This window comes from Phalacrocorax aristotelis, chromosome 12 (genome assembly GCF_949628215.1).
Source record: "Phalacrocorax aristotelis chromosome 12, bGulAri2.1, whole genome shotgun sequence".
Classification (NCBI taxonomy): Eukaryota; Metazoa; Chordata; class Aves; order Suliformes; family Phalacrocoracidae; genus Phalacrocorax; species Phalacrocorax aristotelis.
Genome location: NC_134287.1, coordinates 24,561,166 through 24,573,050, shown reverse-complemented (window position 1 = coordinate 24,573,050; position 11,885 = coordinate 24,561,166). Strand labels below are relative to the sequence as shown.

Sequence of the window (11,885 nt, the reverse complement as noted above, 5' to 3'; positions counted from 1 at the left end):
GCGGTGTATTTTTGGGGTTGGATTCGTGTTGATTTCTGGGGGCTTGCGGGTGCGGCCGCTCCCCGAGAAGCGGTGAGTTCCCCGGGAGCTGACAGAAGGGAAGAGGGAAAGGAGGAGGACCTTTTCCCCCTGCCCAGGGCGCAGATGATGGCCGCCTCCCCGGCTCGCCGGAGCTCCCGCTCAGCCTCCCCTGGCCCCCCCTTGCCCCGTGCGCCTGCCCCCAGCCCCGGCACCTCCCCTGAAGCGTGCTGCGTAGCCCTTGGCCGCCCCCAGGCCCTGTCGTGAAGGCAGCGAGCCGGCCCTCAAGCGCACTGGATTCCCCCTCGGCGCAGGGGCCCTTAGCAGTAGCGCGGGGAAGGGGCGGTGTGTCCGGAAGCCCCTGCGCAAGGAGAGGCTTTGGTCAGGGTCGATCGACGGTAATGACGGTCGCTGTTTCTTCTTTCCCTCTCCCAGAGACCGTGCTGAGGACGTGGTTGTCTGTCCTTCCCCCGGGGACGCCGTCGACTGCGGCCGTCTCAGGCTTGCGTGGCTTCTCTCTGCCCGGCTTTGCCATCCTCGCGGCGCCGGGGCGAAAAGGGACACACAGAGCCCTTCCCGGCTGTGGAGAGGAGCTGCCTCGGCTGAAGCTGGAGACGCCAACGAAAGGTAAAGCAGAAGAAACTGAAGGCGCTCTGGCTGCCAGCTGCCTTCCTGCTGCAGGCAAGAGAGAGCCTGTCCCTGCAGGTGAGGGAGGAAGGATCCCCCTTCATAGCCCGCAGCGGGCCGGGCCAGGCCACCAACGTGCACCGCAGGGTCCGTACGCGGTAACCCGGAGTTGGGTACGGGCGTGTAGTGCACGAGCGAGCTAGGCTACGTGCCGAGGAAGCCTCATCTCGTAAGAGCGGTAAGACACCCCCGTGTTCTCTTCAGGTGGAGGTCGGCCTAGAGTCTGGAGCTGCAGAAGAGGCAGGGAGGAGAGGAGGGGAAAGAAGCATGTGAACGGCTAAATTGTGCCAGCAGCGCTGAGAGCGAGAGTCGCGGTGAGTCCTGGGCCAGTGGGGCCCCGTTGCCTCTCTTGTGCGTCCTGGGCCCTCCCTGTCTCTCCCCCGGCCCCGTCTCTTTCCTTACCTGCTGCAAAATTTTTTTTTGTTTGGTTTTTTTTTTTTTTTTTGCGCCCCCCCGCACCTTCTTTCTCCATCTCGCTCTGAGTGGCTCCCTGCCTCCCTGTCTTTTCAGTCCTCCCTCTCTCTGTCCTGTAGCCTGTGGCTACTTTTCTCTGCCTCTCTCTGCCTGCACTGGATTCCCCCTCGGCGCAGGGGCCCGTAGCAGTAGCGCGGGGAAGGAGCAGTGTGTCCAGAAGCCCCTGTGGAAGGAGGCTTTGTTCAGGGTTGATCTGCGGTAATAACGGTTGCTGTTTCCTCTTTCCCTCTCCCAGAGGCTGTGCTCAGGATGGGGTTGTCTGTCCTTCCTGTTCGTCTCTTCCTCTCTCTATTCCTTTGCGCTGGTCCCTCTCCCTATTGTTTATTGTTTTGCTTCTCTGAACCTTTTTTTATTCCCAGCGTTTTCCCGTGACAGGAGCAGCAAAGAAGGGAGCGGAGCATCGGGGTATCCATGGAGAGAGCATTGGGCGTTCTCCTGTCTTTGTGGGGCTGACCCTGAGGAAGTGTGGTACGTGGGTCGGTAGCATGAATATATATATTTTGTGGGTGCACAAACCCGTTTCAGAGTGTCAGAGGGTAAGGGTTTTGTTCTGTTCAGTGTAAACATTGTTCTGTTTGGTGAATTTGTCGAAGATGAGAGTTCAGTGGGGGAGGAAGTCAGCTCTCTGGCTGGTTTGAGGGTAAGGTGGGCTGTACGTGTTTGTCGGTCATCTCTCACCTGCCAGATGTTTTGAACTAGTTGTATCTGGTTTTCGTAGGGAGTCACGAAGGGGTTTGGGGCTCCCCAGTGGCGGGTGCTGTGGCCAAAAGAGAAAGCAGGGTCACAGAGTGCTTCATTTACGGGGCTGGCCTCGGCCATCTACTGCACAAACTTCTGGTATGTAGCAATCGGGACTCGATTTCCTGAAGGAGGAGAGGATGATGGAGCTCGTTATAAGAGCATAATCGTTTTGTCTTCTTTTGGCAGTACGGGCACCCGAGGACCAGCTTGCTTTTGAGGAACGGCACGAGGATGTTGGTGTCGACGCTCAGCAGAGGAAGGAAGCTTCTTTTGGAGGCCAAGAAGATGAAGTAGACTGCTTATTTGTTGTGTTTGATTTTCATTGCGGGGATGGGGAGGGGTGGAACATGCAAAACGCGGTCCTGGGCAGGGGAGGTTTCTGATGTGGGAGGCCGTGAGAGAGATCATGGACGCTGCTGGACAGGCGTTAGAACCCGTTGCTCAGGTTGGACGGACCCAGCAGAACCACCGCACCATCTTAAGTAATGCCTGCTCACGTACTGAGATTTTAGTAGTTGCCCCCGCATCAGCTTTGGCTTTTCCTCGTCGAGCTTGTGTTTTGGCAAGAAGCGTCTTTCGTTAAGCGTTTGGGTCTAAGGGGTGTCCGTGAGGCTACGTGGTGCCCATCCCCATGAGATTTTGTGACCATCAAGTGATATTCAGCATCCATCTTATGCCCGTCTCCTGTAACTACTCTGCAGTTTTCGCTTAAGGCTTGATAGCGCAGCGTTAGCTGAGGGCGGCATTTCCCCCGCTGGCCCCTCCACGCCGACGGCGTTTCCCCTGCCGGCCGCTGTCCGTTCCCTGTAACTGTGACTCTTGTCCCGGCAGAACCTTTGCCAAAGCCACCTTTGTGCTCCGCAGCAGTCTGTTTTCTGTCTCGAGTATGTTTCTTTTCGGTATCCGATACCCCAGAGCTGTGTACCGTTGGCTCAGGTCTCTTCTTGAGCTTCTGCGAGAAGAGAGAGCCTTCATCTGTTTTAATCCATGTGTCTCCTGGGGTGTTTTTTTGTTGTCCTTTACAATTTAGTTTTGCCCCAGCTACTGAGGTGTTAATTTAGCTGCTTCATACGGTTCCCGATACGCTTGTGTATTTCCACGTTTCTTTTCGTGTTTTTTGTCCTTTGAGACTGATCTAGTTCTGTTAAGGGACTGAGCGAGAGAGAGCGTTGAGGTGACTCCGAATGGTTGATGGCTTTACAATAAATGATTTACTTTATAACCAGAGATATTTTTTGAGAAGGGGTTCTTAAAAGATTTCGTTCTGCTTTGCCATTCCGCTGGGGTAGATGAGCCCCAGCCTTTTTTCGGGAGGCTCATTCTGCTCCTGGGCTTCTCTGGTACTGTTCCTTGAGTTGGTTGCAGGTTTTGAGCTGTCTAAGCTCTTTGGGTAGGTGTGTTTTGACATTCAGAGATGGGGAGGTTTCTGGTTGAGGTAAGAGATTAAGGAGCAGTCAAAGTTGAGCAGCAGATATATATTAGGAAGTACACTTGTACGAGCTTTTGTTTTCCCTTGGGTCAGTAAGTTTTTGTTGGGTGTTCAGGGGTAGCAAGATGGTCTAATAGTGTGTTTTGGATTATTTGGTTTTGTGGGGGTGTTATGGTTTTGTCGGGGTTTTTTTGTTTGTGGTTTGTTGGGTTTTTTTGTGTGTGGTAGGTTTTTTGTTTGTTTTGTCTTGTTTTCCAGGAATTTTGACTTGACTGAAGGTAGAACCTTATATTTTTTCCACCAGTTTTGCCTGTGTTGTGCAAGTTGTTGACGTTATCTCTCAATAGGACTGATGGTGAGATGCTGCGGTAGGGGTTAGGGTGAGTGTGTTGTACACATCTGTATATGGAGCTCTAGCCTTCCTTCAGAAAGCAGCAGGGACGTAACGCATAGTGTGTGTCGGTGTACGGGACTGCTCGTCGCCTTTCCCGATCGCCCGCAGAGTACCACGTTGTCCCGAGAACCTTTGCAGCTTGCGGCAGGTCCCTTGTAGATTATAAGCATCAGGGCTTCTGTTATTTTGTGGGCCTGTAGAGAGCACGGAGTCTGCGGGAAGCCGGAAGGTGGGAGGTGCTCGCAGAACGCGGGGCAGAGGTGGGAAGGGCGGCTCCCGAGGAGCGGCTGACAGAGGGGCTTTAGGGGTGCAAATACAGGGCAGGAGCTGTCGGGAAGGAGTGAGGTTCCTTCCCTGACAGTTCAGGAGGAGAGGAGGGGTTTTTGAAGTCTTGGTACCGGGGAATGGTTGGGAAAGGGGTGTTTAAGTGTTAGCTAATGGTCGTGTTCTGTGTGCAAGCAGCCTCCGGTAGCCCAGTCTCCTTCCCCGTATGTGTCAGCACGGCCACTCGAGCGTGCTGTCTGCCGAGAGGTTCTCCACGCGGCTGTTCATGGAGTCGCTCAGGAGTGAGTTACCTACAAAAGGAGAGTGTGTCGCTACACCAGCCACGCCTGTTTGCTTCCCGTATTGCTTTTGGCATTTGCCCTATCGGTGTCCGCCTGTGCTTGAGTCATCTGACACGAACTGTGATTTTTGTGTGTTGCGTGGTTTGACTTTTTCTTGCAGTTTAAGTAACAGGTCGAGGGTTAAGCAGGACAGTCGAGCGAGGCGTGACGGCAAAGGCGAGCAGATGGCGTCGTGTGCTGTGACGGGGCGGGCTGTGAGGTCACTCGTCTGGGATTTCTGCCTTTGGGGTCTCTGTGTTGCCGAACAAGTCGGTCAAAAGGATTTGTTAGTTTGTTTTGCGTGGTGAGCTCTTGATTTTGGAAAGCAGTGTCCAACATCTGTGTGCCTCTCCGTATTTCCCCAGAAGTGGGCCCGGCATTGAAGGTGACGGTTCCCCAGCCATCGGGGACGGACCGAGAATGCGAGCAGGCACCTGACGTGGCCACTGACCCGGGAGGCACGGATTGGGAGGTGAGCGGAGCCGTGTTGGCACGGTAGGGGAAAGGATGAGTCTGGAATGTGGCTGTTGGTGCAGATGCGCGGTAGGGAGCCGGACACGGAAGGGAGGGGGCGAACAGAGCATCGTGAGAAGGTAGGTCAGCACGTGACAACGGAGGGGTCGTGCAGTGTGAGCACCTATGTGACTAGTTAATGAAGGGACTCACAAAACTATATGCAAAGCGGGATGTCTGCCCCGAGCTCGTTGGGCAAGGTGAGCGATGAACAGGGAGCCGTAGCAGCTGTTATTTTTGAGGTGTGGAATTGTTTGTGAGCGGGCGGCCGCTTCCAGGCGCAGGGGTCGCCTTGTCTCTCTGGTTCTCTAGGCACCGTAGGTGGCGGCGGCCACGACATCCAGCCTCATTAGAGCGTGGGGGAGCGGAAGTTCACGGCGCTTCCGAGGAGGCTGTTGTTGCGGAAGTGGCCGGCGTTGAGTGGTGCGATGCTGAGTGATGGCACCGCACGTTTGGAGATGAAGAGTATCCGTGTGACCGCAGCCCCATCCTACGTAGCCTGTGTGGCCTTTTTAAAGGATGGCTTTTGAGCCCCCAGATTTGGAAGGGAAGCTGAGGGGCCGATGCGGTCTTTGTGCGGGTGGCCGGTCGGTTGGGGGAAGCGCAGGTGGGGCAGGCAGGGGTTGTAAAATCAGCGGAGGGTACCGTTCAGAGACCGGACACGTTTGGGCCGAGAGAGGTTGTGGTGTCCTTTCTGCAAAACAGAAGCATCTGCCAGGCAGGGGGAGTTCCTGCCTGTGCTTGTGCTGTTGTGTGGATTTTGTAGTCTGTCTTTGTTCCTTACTGTACTCGGGTCTCGATGTGTCTGTTGTTCTCCGTGCTGAGCAGGCACCTAGGTAGCAATATTGAGGGTTTTGCAAGCCCTGGCTCATCGGCATAATGGTAACCGAGAGCTTCCTTTCTCGCATTTTAAGTCTACTGCATAGATTTGTCTTGTGTCTGAAATATTAGACCTTTATAGAAGGTCATCTTTTTGCAGCGGTGATTAAGGCGGCCTCGATACTGCTGCTGAGGAGCAGTCTGAATACGCAGAGCCCTTTTCTGGGACCTGTTCCCTGCACCTGAACGTTCTGAGGTCTTTAAGAGTGGCTTGTCGCTCGTACGTCGTCCTAGTTGTGGGTATATGGTTTTATTGCAGGTGATGATGGTAGGTGACTTCTCTGCGGATGCTATAGCTTCTTCCTCGCTGCCGTATAGATCTTCTCGCCCGGTGGCATCTCTGGGCCGGAAGTCCGTCGTCTCGGTGAGAGTTTTCTTAGGTGCCTCGATCGCGTCGCTTGTAGTATTTGTGAGCGGTGTCGGTCCGTGCATGTCGATGCCTGTGTCAGAGCTGCTCCGCCTGGGGGTGTAGCAATGGTAGAGCGGAGGAAAGAATAGCAATAAGAGTATATGGTTAATGTTAATATGCATAGACTGTTTTGGCAACGCCCGTACAACCCTCGTCGGAGCGAGTGGCCGTTGGCAGCGGGCGAGGATGGTAATTTCCGGGGTGTTTTGTGGGTGCCGAGGGGATGACCGTAGCTGCCTGGGAGAGGCAGCTAGAGTGCTAGCTGAGCAGAGGGCACCTCTCAGCTGTTCAAGCTTGTACGTGCGTGGGGCTTAACATTTGATTGAAGGTATTTCCTTTAATGGCATGCAGTAGTTGGGCTCTAGATGGTATTCCTACGTGGAAGCAAGACCTGTGGAATGGTTAAGCTGTTGCTGTGCGTCCAGGTGACTTGTTCTATCATGCTGTTCTTGCAGAGGATGAAGATGGAGCTGTGCAGGGTGATGGAGCAGAGCTGAGTAGAGCACACTAAGGCAGCGGGTCCGTGTGCGGGATTAAAGGGAAGATGCGACCGAAGGCTATTTGAGGAGCATTTCAGGCGAGCTGGGTCGCAGTGAGGGGGCGCATGGGGCTGGTGACTTTGTTCTCTTTGCTCTCAGGAGCACAGCGCTATCCCTAGGGGCTGGCAAGGTTCTAATTGTGGGGCCGGCGCCCATCGGGTGCTTCTTTTTGCGTTACAGTTTAAAGCGTGGATCGCTCTGATGTTTGAGGAGTTTCTGGGCAGTTGTCGTCTGCGGCGTCGTTCCCAGATGCGTGAACAGCTCTGCTCTGTCGCTGTCTGTTTTCAGGGAGCGTGATTTCTTCCCTGCATCCTTACGTTCTTAGGTCTTGTAGCTGGGCTTCTTGTGCCTCCTCCCTCTCAGTTTTGAGAGGAACTTCTTGTCACGGGCCCTGACGCTCTTCTAATCATTTTGGATCTCGTTAGGGCCTCCTTGCACCACTGTCAGGGTTCTGCAGGTCTTGTTGCTGGACGAGCTCTTCCGTCCAGTTGTCTCTGTGTTTGCCGAGAGCGTTCTCTCGTCTTGGAGGCGCGCGGTTTGTAGTGTTTCTCATAGCGTTGGTGTGTGCGTTTTGTGAGTTTGGCTCGGAGCCGCCTTGCTGGCCGTGTAGAGTCGGGTAGGTGGCACAGCGATGAGAGCTTAGGGTTCATCTGTTGCTGTGCTAAGGCTGTTGGGGGAAAGGTGGTACCGTCATCTCGGATGGAGTGGCCCTCCTCAGCAGGCAAGGACCGTAATCACCGTGACGTTTTGTGGGCTCGGAGGCCGTGACCGTGGCTATCTGGGAGAGGCAGCTAGAGTTCAGCTGAGCAGATTACCTCTGCAGGGTGTTCAAGCTTGTACGTGCGTAGGGCTTCATGTTTGATGTCATATGTTTGTTTTTAATGGCAGGTTATAGTCGGTGTTCAGGAACAGTTAAGGTACTGCTGTGCAACCAGGCGACTTGTTTCGTATTGGTTTTGGAGATGCCGAGGGACGAGTCGTGCAGGGCGACGGAGGGGAACTGAGGGGACCGATGTAAGCGGGTGAGTCGGTGCGTGGTGTATATAGAGGGAAGATGTGACCGATGCCTCTATGACTCCATTGCTCCTTGCGTTTGTCTTTTGTTTTGGTTTTGAAGTAGCGTAGCAATGAGCAAAGGAGGCAAGTCGAGCAAGGCGAGTGGTGATTGGTGGGCTGAAGTAGCAGCTCTTTTCTGAGGTGTTGTGTTGCTGGTGAAGTTATAAGCAACGCGTGTCGTTTGGGTGTTACGGACGGCGGGCGAGGTGCCGTGTTCAGCTGCAAGTGACGTAGGCCGGGTGGGAGGCTGTCGAGGGAAAGGGGTGCGAGACGGGGATCGGTGCGGGCAGGCTGTGGCATCGGGCAGCATCTCAGGAGGTGCCTTTTCGCTTGGCTTTTTGCAGGTGCCGCTGGCAGGCTCGGAGTGCTGCTGCCGCACGCCTATGAGAGGTCTGAGAAGGTGGGGCAGCGGCCAGCATCTAAGACCAGAGAATGCTGTGGTCCGTCGTCGAGCTCTTCAGTTTTGTAGGTAACACGTGGGCCGTCTTTGGAACGGCGTATGAGCATTAGAAGTGAGCTGGGTAGTAATGAGGAAGTCACGGGGCGGTGATTTCTCACGAGCGTAACGGTAGTTTACTGTGTGTTGATACGTTTGGTGCCACAAGCGATGACGGAAGCGGGGTGTGATGCTGGAATCTGTGCAGAGCAGGTGAGCCGATGGGCATGTTCGTTTTGATGAGGGGGGTGCTCTGGAAGAGATCTGTGTTGACCTGTGTGATACTTATTGCTGGCTCTGGGTTTTTTCCTTTTTTACATGATGAAGAGGCACCTGGCCACTGCAAGAATATCCTGGTTAGCTGGTGTGTTTCTTGTTGTGAAAGGATGCATAATCTGACCCATCTGAAAGCCCCACAGTGTGACTTTTGTTAGGAAGAGATTTTGAAGAATTGAGATATTTCTTATTCAGTGAGGTTGCATTCTATGAACTTGCCATCAGAGTGCATCTTAGAGACAGTGTCTTTGTCAGCAGAACTCATCAGCACAAGACTTGCAAAGTATTGCTTTTTTTTAAAGACAAAAAAATCCATGGTCCTTGCGGAGATCCAAGCACAGCACATACTCCAAAGGTTGATGGCATTGGTAGTGCTTGGGTTCTCAGTTGTAACAGTCGAGATACCATAAAATGCGGTTCGCCTGCATGCTTCGGTACAGCCGAACGCATTAGCAGGTCTGCCGGTCCTTCTTGGTAGCCCCGTGTATTGCAACACTGGGGATTTGATTTGTGTGGTTTTTTGTTGTGGTATTATTTTTCCCCCCCCCCCAAAAAAGTAAAACTGTATCGGGGATCTCTTCACTCACCGATTCTTCTGTCATAAATGAAAGTTTAAAAAAAAGCTAACATCGTCTGATTTACGACGTGACTTGCGCTCTTTCAGCTGTAACTGCCAAGCAGATGTAGGGTACGATTTGTTAGGTGTACTTAAGCAGGTAGGTATTTGTGGTAAATATTTAATGAGGGGCGACTGAATGTTGTGGGGGGGTGTTTCCTGCCGGTATTTTGAGGGAGCGCTCTTAAGTACTTTATTTCAGTCTCGCTTTCGACGCGCGTTTCCCTGGCAGTTCAGCAGCATCTCTTGGGCGGGGCAGCCGGGCGGACGTCCCTCCCGACTCCGTAACACGCCAAAACCCCCCAGTCACGTTGCTGCTGTGTATTTTGGAGATAGATAATCTTATGGCGGGCGTGAACGGCTGTGCGAGTTGAATGAACGCAGAAGGAAAATGGAAAGCTTTTAGAGCCTAGACGCTCATATTGGATGTGCGTAAACACGCGCCCGCCTTCTCAGCACAAAGTGAATTACTGAGATTTATTCTTAATTTTTTACGTTACTCTTTCAAGTTTGACACGCTTCACTTCAGGCTTCGTGGAGCCAGGCAGCAAGACGTGCGGCGGCAGGGCGAGGGCTGTAGCTGCTGCGGTGGGTCTGTAAGCGGAGGTTCCGGTTCCGGTACAACTTTGCCCCGCAGCCTCACGGGGTTATCTCCCCGCAGCGGTGCCGTAAGGAAGGGATGAGACGTTTTCCAGCACCAGCCAGAGCGTTCAGTGTTACGCGAAGGATCTGTTCAAAATGGTATCGGTTAGTCTTAATACCGTTTTCAAGCGTTCCAATCACTCTAGCTTTTAAAGGATGTGTTGTGTTTTGACGTGACCCGTTTGCCTGGAATCTTGCTGCGGCTCAATTTCCTTCCTACCCCTTATGCTGACTGAGCTCCTCCATTTTCTTCTGTGCTATTTTATTAACGTGCTGAAATATAGTTTGGGATTTCTGTTTTTCAGATGTCGTCTAAGTGTCTCGTGATGCTCAAGAGATGCCTGCCGGTCGTTAAGCGTGGTGAAGGTAAGGGGCCATCCCTCGGCCTGGAGGCTCCTGGCTCTGTCTCCAGCGGGTGCCCCGCAGGTGCGGCCGCGAGGGCTGCCCGGTGGGGAGAGTCGGGGCCCCCAGGGACCGGGGCTGTTTGTCACCCCGGGGAGCCCGTCCCAGTGCGGGAACATGTCCGAGCGGAGCCCGAGAGAGACGTGACACCGTCCTCTGGCACGCTCCTGCTCTGCCGTGGGGCAGCCGCCAGCCTGCGGACAGGGGCTGGGGGGGCTGCAGCTGTTTGGGGGGCTGCCCCACCTTTTAGATTTTAGCAGAGCTCCCCCTTTTCCGGGGGGTGTGGGAGGGGTGTGCGTGTACCTTTGTAAATGGCACTATTAAAGTAATGAGCTGCAGGTTGGAGCAGGTTCCCTTGTTTAGTGCCCTTCTTGGGGGTGAATAAAATTGGGGGAGTCCTGGGGGGGGTGTGATGATGTCATGTGGGGTGCCCCGGTGTCACTGGGGGAGCTGATAATGCGTCAGAGGAACAGGTGAGTGGGGGCGTCATGTAGGGGTTCCCCCCCAAAAAGGGGGGTTACAGCCCCAAAATGCCTGAAAATTCAGGGGGGCTATTACAAAAACCTCTTATATATATTGACATGTGTAATATTAATTTATAGATGCATAAAGGGATTTTGAGATAAGAACTTATCTCTCCTATATTATATAACGGATTTCGGGATACAAAAATTCTGCATCGAGATGCAGGGTTTTAAAACACAAAAGTAACTCGACCGTCTATATATCTAGATCAAAAAATAAAGGAGTTTAAAGTGAAAAGGATAGATGAAGGAATTCAAAGCAGAAGAAAGTCTGACTAGAGCGAGCATCTACGCTTAGTGTGTGTTACATAGTCTAAGCAGATGTGTAATCTAAATAGAGGTTATATAGAGTGAAATAAGCCGAGGTATAACTGTAAGTAGATGTCTAAATAGAGAAGTCGAAAAAGATTGAAGTGTCAAAGGGTAAGTAAGCAGATAGCTAGCCTAAATAGCTGTTTTATGTACGTGTTAATATGGAAGTCTAAACAGGTATGTGTAAAGAGATATTCTGTGTAAGTGTAAATAGCCTAAATAGGTGTAAGTGTAAATATAATAGCTAAGTCTAAACAGATGTTGTATGTAAATGTAAAACAGATAGTATATATAAAATATAGATGTACTCCGTAAGGATGTGTAAGTAGACACATAGTGCAAATGTCTATGCTATGTAAGGTTTTAAAATGCAAAGAAACCACGTTGATAGAGATGTTTATAGAGAAGATTTAAAAATTAGACACACAGCCCACCCCCCAATCAACTGAAGGCACAAAAGCGCTTTCAAATGCTGCCCCTTCCCCGTTCTCCTTCTCCCATCCCGATTTGGGGCCGATTCCCCCAAATGGGGACTTTCCCCTCTGGGGCTGCGTAGGCAGCCTGGGAGCTGCTGCCAGGGCAGACACACACTCCAAAGCCCCTGAGTCTGGGTCTGCAATGGGGGGTGAAAAACCCCAAACAGGTTTGGGGGAAAGAAAACAATTCGGGGCTCTTGGGAAAGCCCACTCCTGCTGGGTTTGTGCAGTTGGAAAGGAGGGGGGTAAAAAAAGCGGGGGTGGGGGGGCGGAACCCTGCTAACCATTCTCATGCACAAAAGCAAAAAATCGCCAATTTCAATGTTGTGGAAAGGGTGAAAAAAACCCGGAAGTGAACCGTTTGGAAAAGCAATCCCAACTTTTACCTTATGGAAAAGCAAAAAAAAAAAAAAACCCCAAACGAACAAAACCAAAGTAACCCGAACAACAACAAAAA

At 52.5% G+C, this 11,885-nt stretch overlaps 1 long non-coding RNA gene across 2 annotated transcripts; it reads left to right on the top strand.

Annotated features, from left to right (window-relative positions):
• The first annotated feature begins 915 nt into the window (after nt 1–915).
• On the top strand, nt 916–9,792 carry LOC142063781 (uncharacterized). Of its 2 annotated transcripts, XR_012662873.1 has the most exons (6): nt 916–1,647; nt 1,898–2,016; nt 2,107–2,210; nt 4,714–4,820; nt 7,577–7,710; nt 8,089–9,792. It is a non-coding gene; the product is annotated as an uncharacterized LOC142063781 (long non-coding RNA). The 2 variants fall into 2 exon arrangements; XR_012662872.1 differs by lacking the exons at nt 916–1,647; nt 1,898–2,016; nt 2,107–2,210 and having other exon boundaries at nt 2,510–4,820.
• The last annotated feature ends 2,093 nt before the right edge of the window (nt 9,793–11,885 follow it).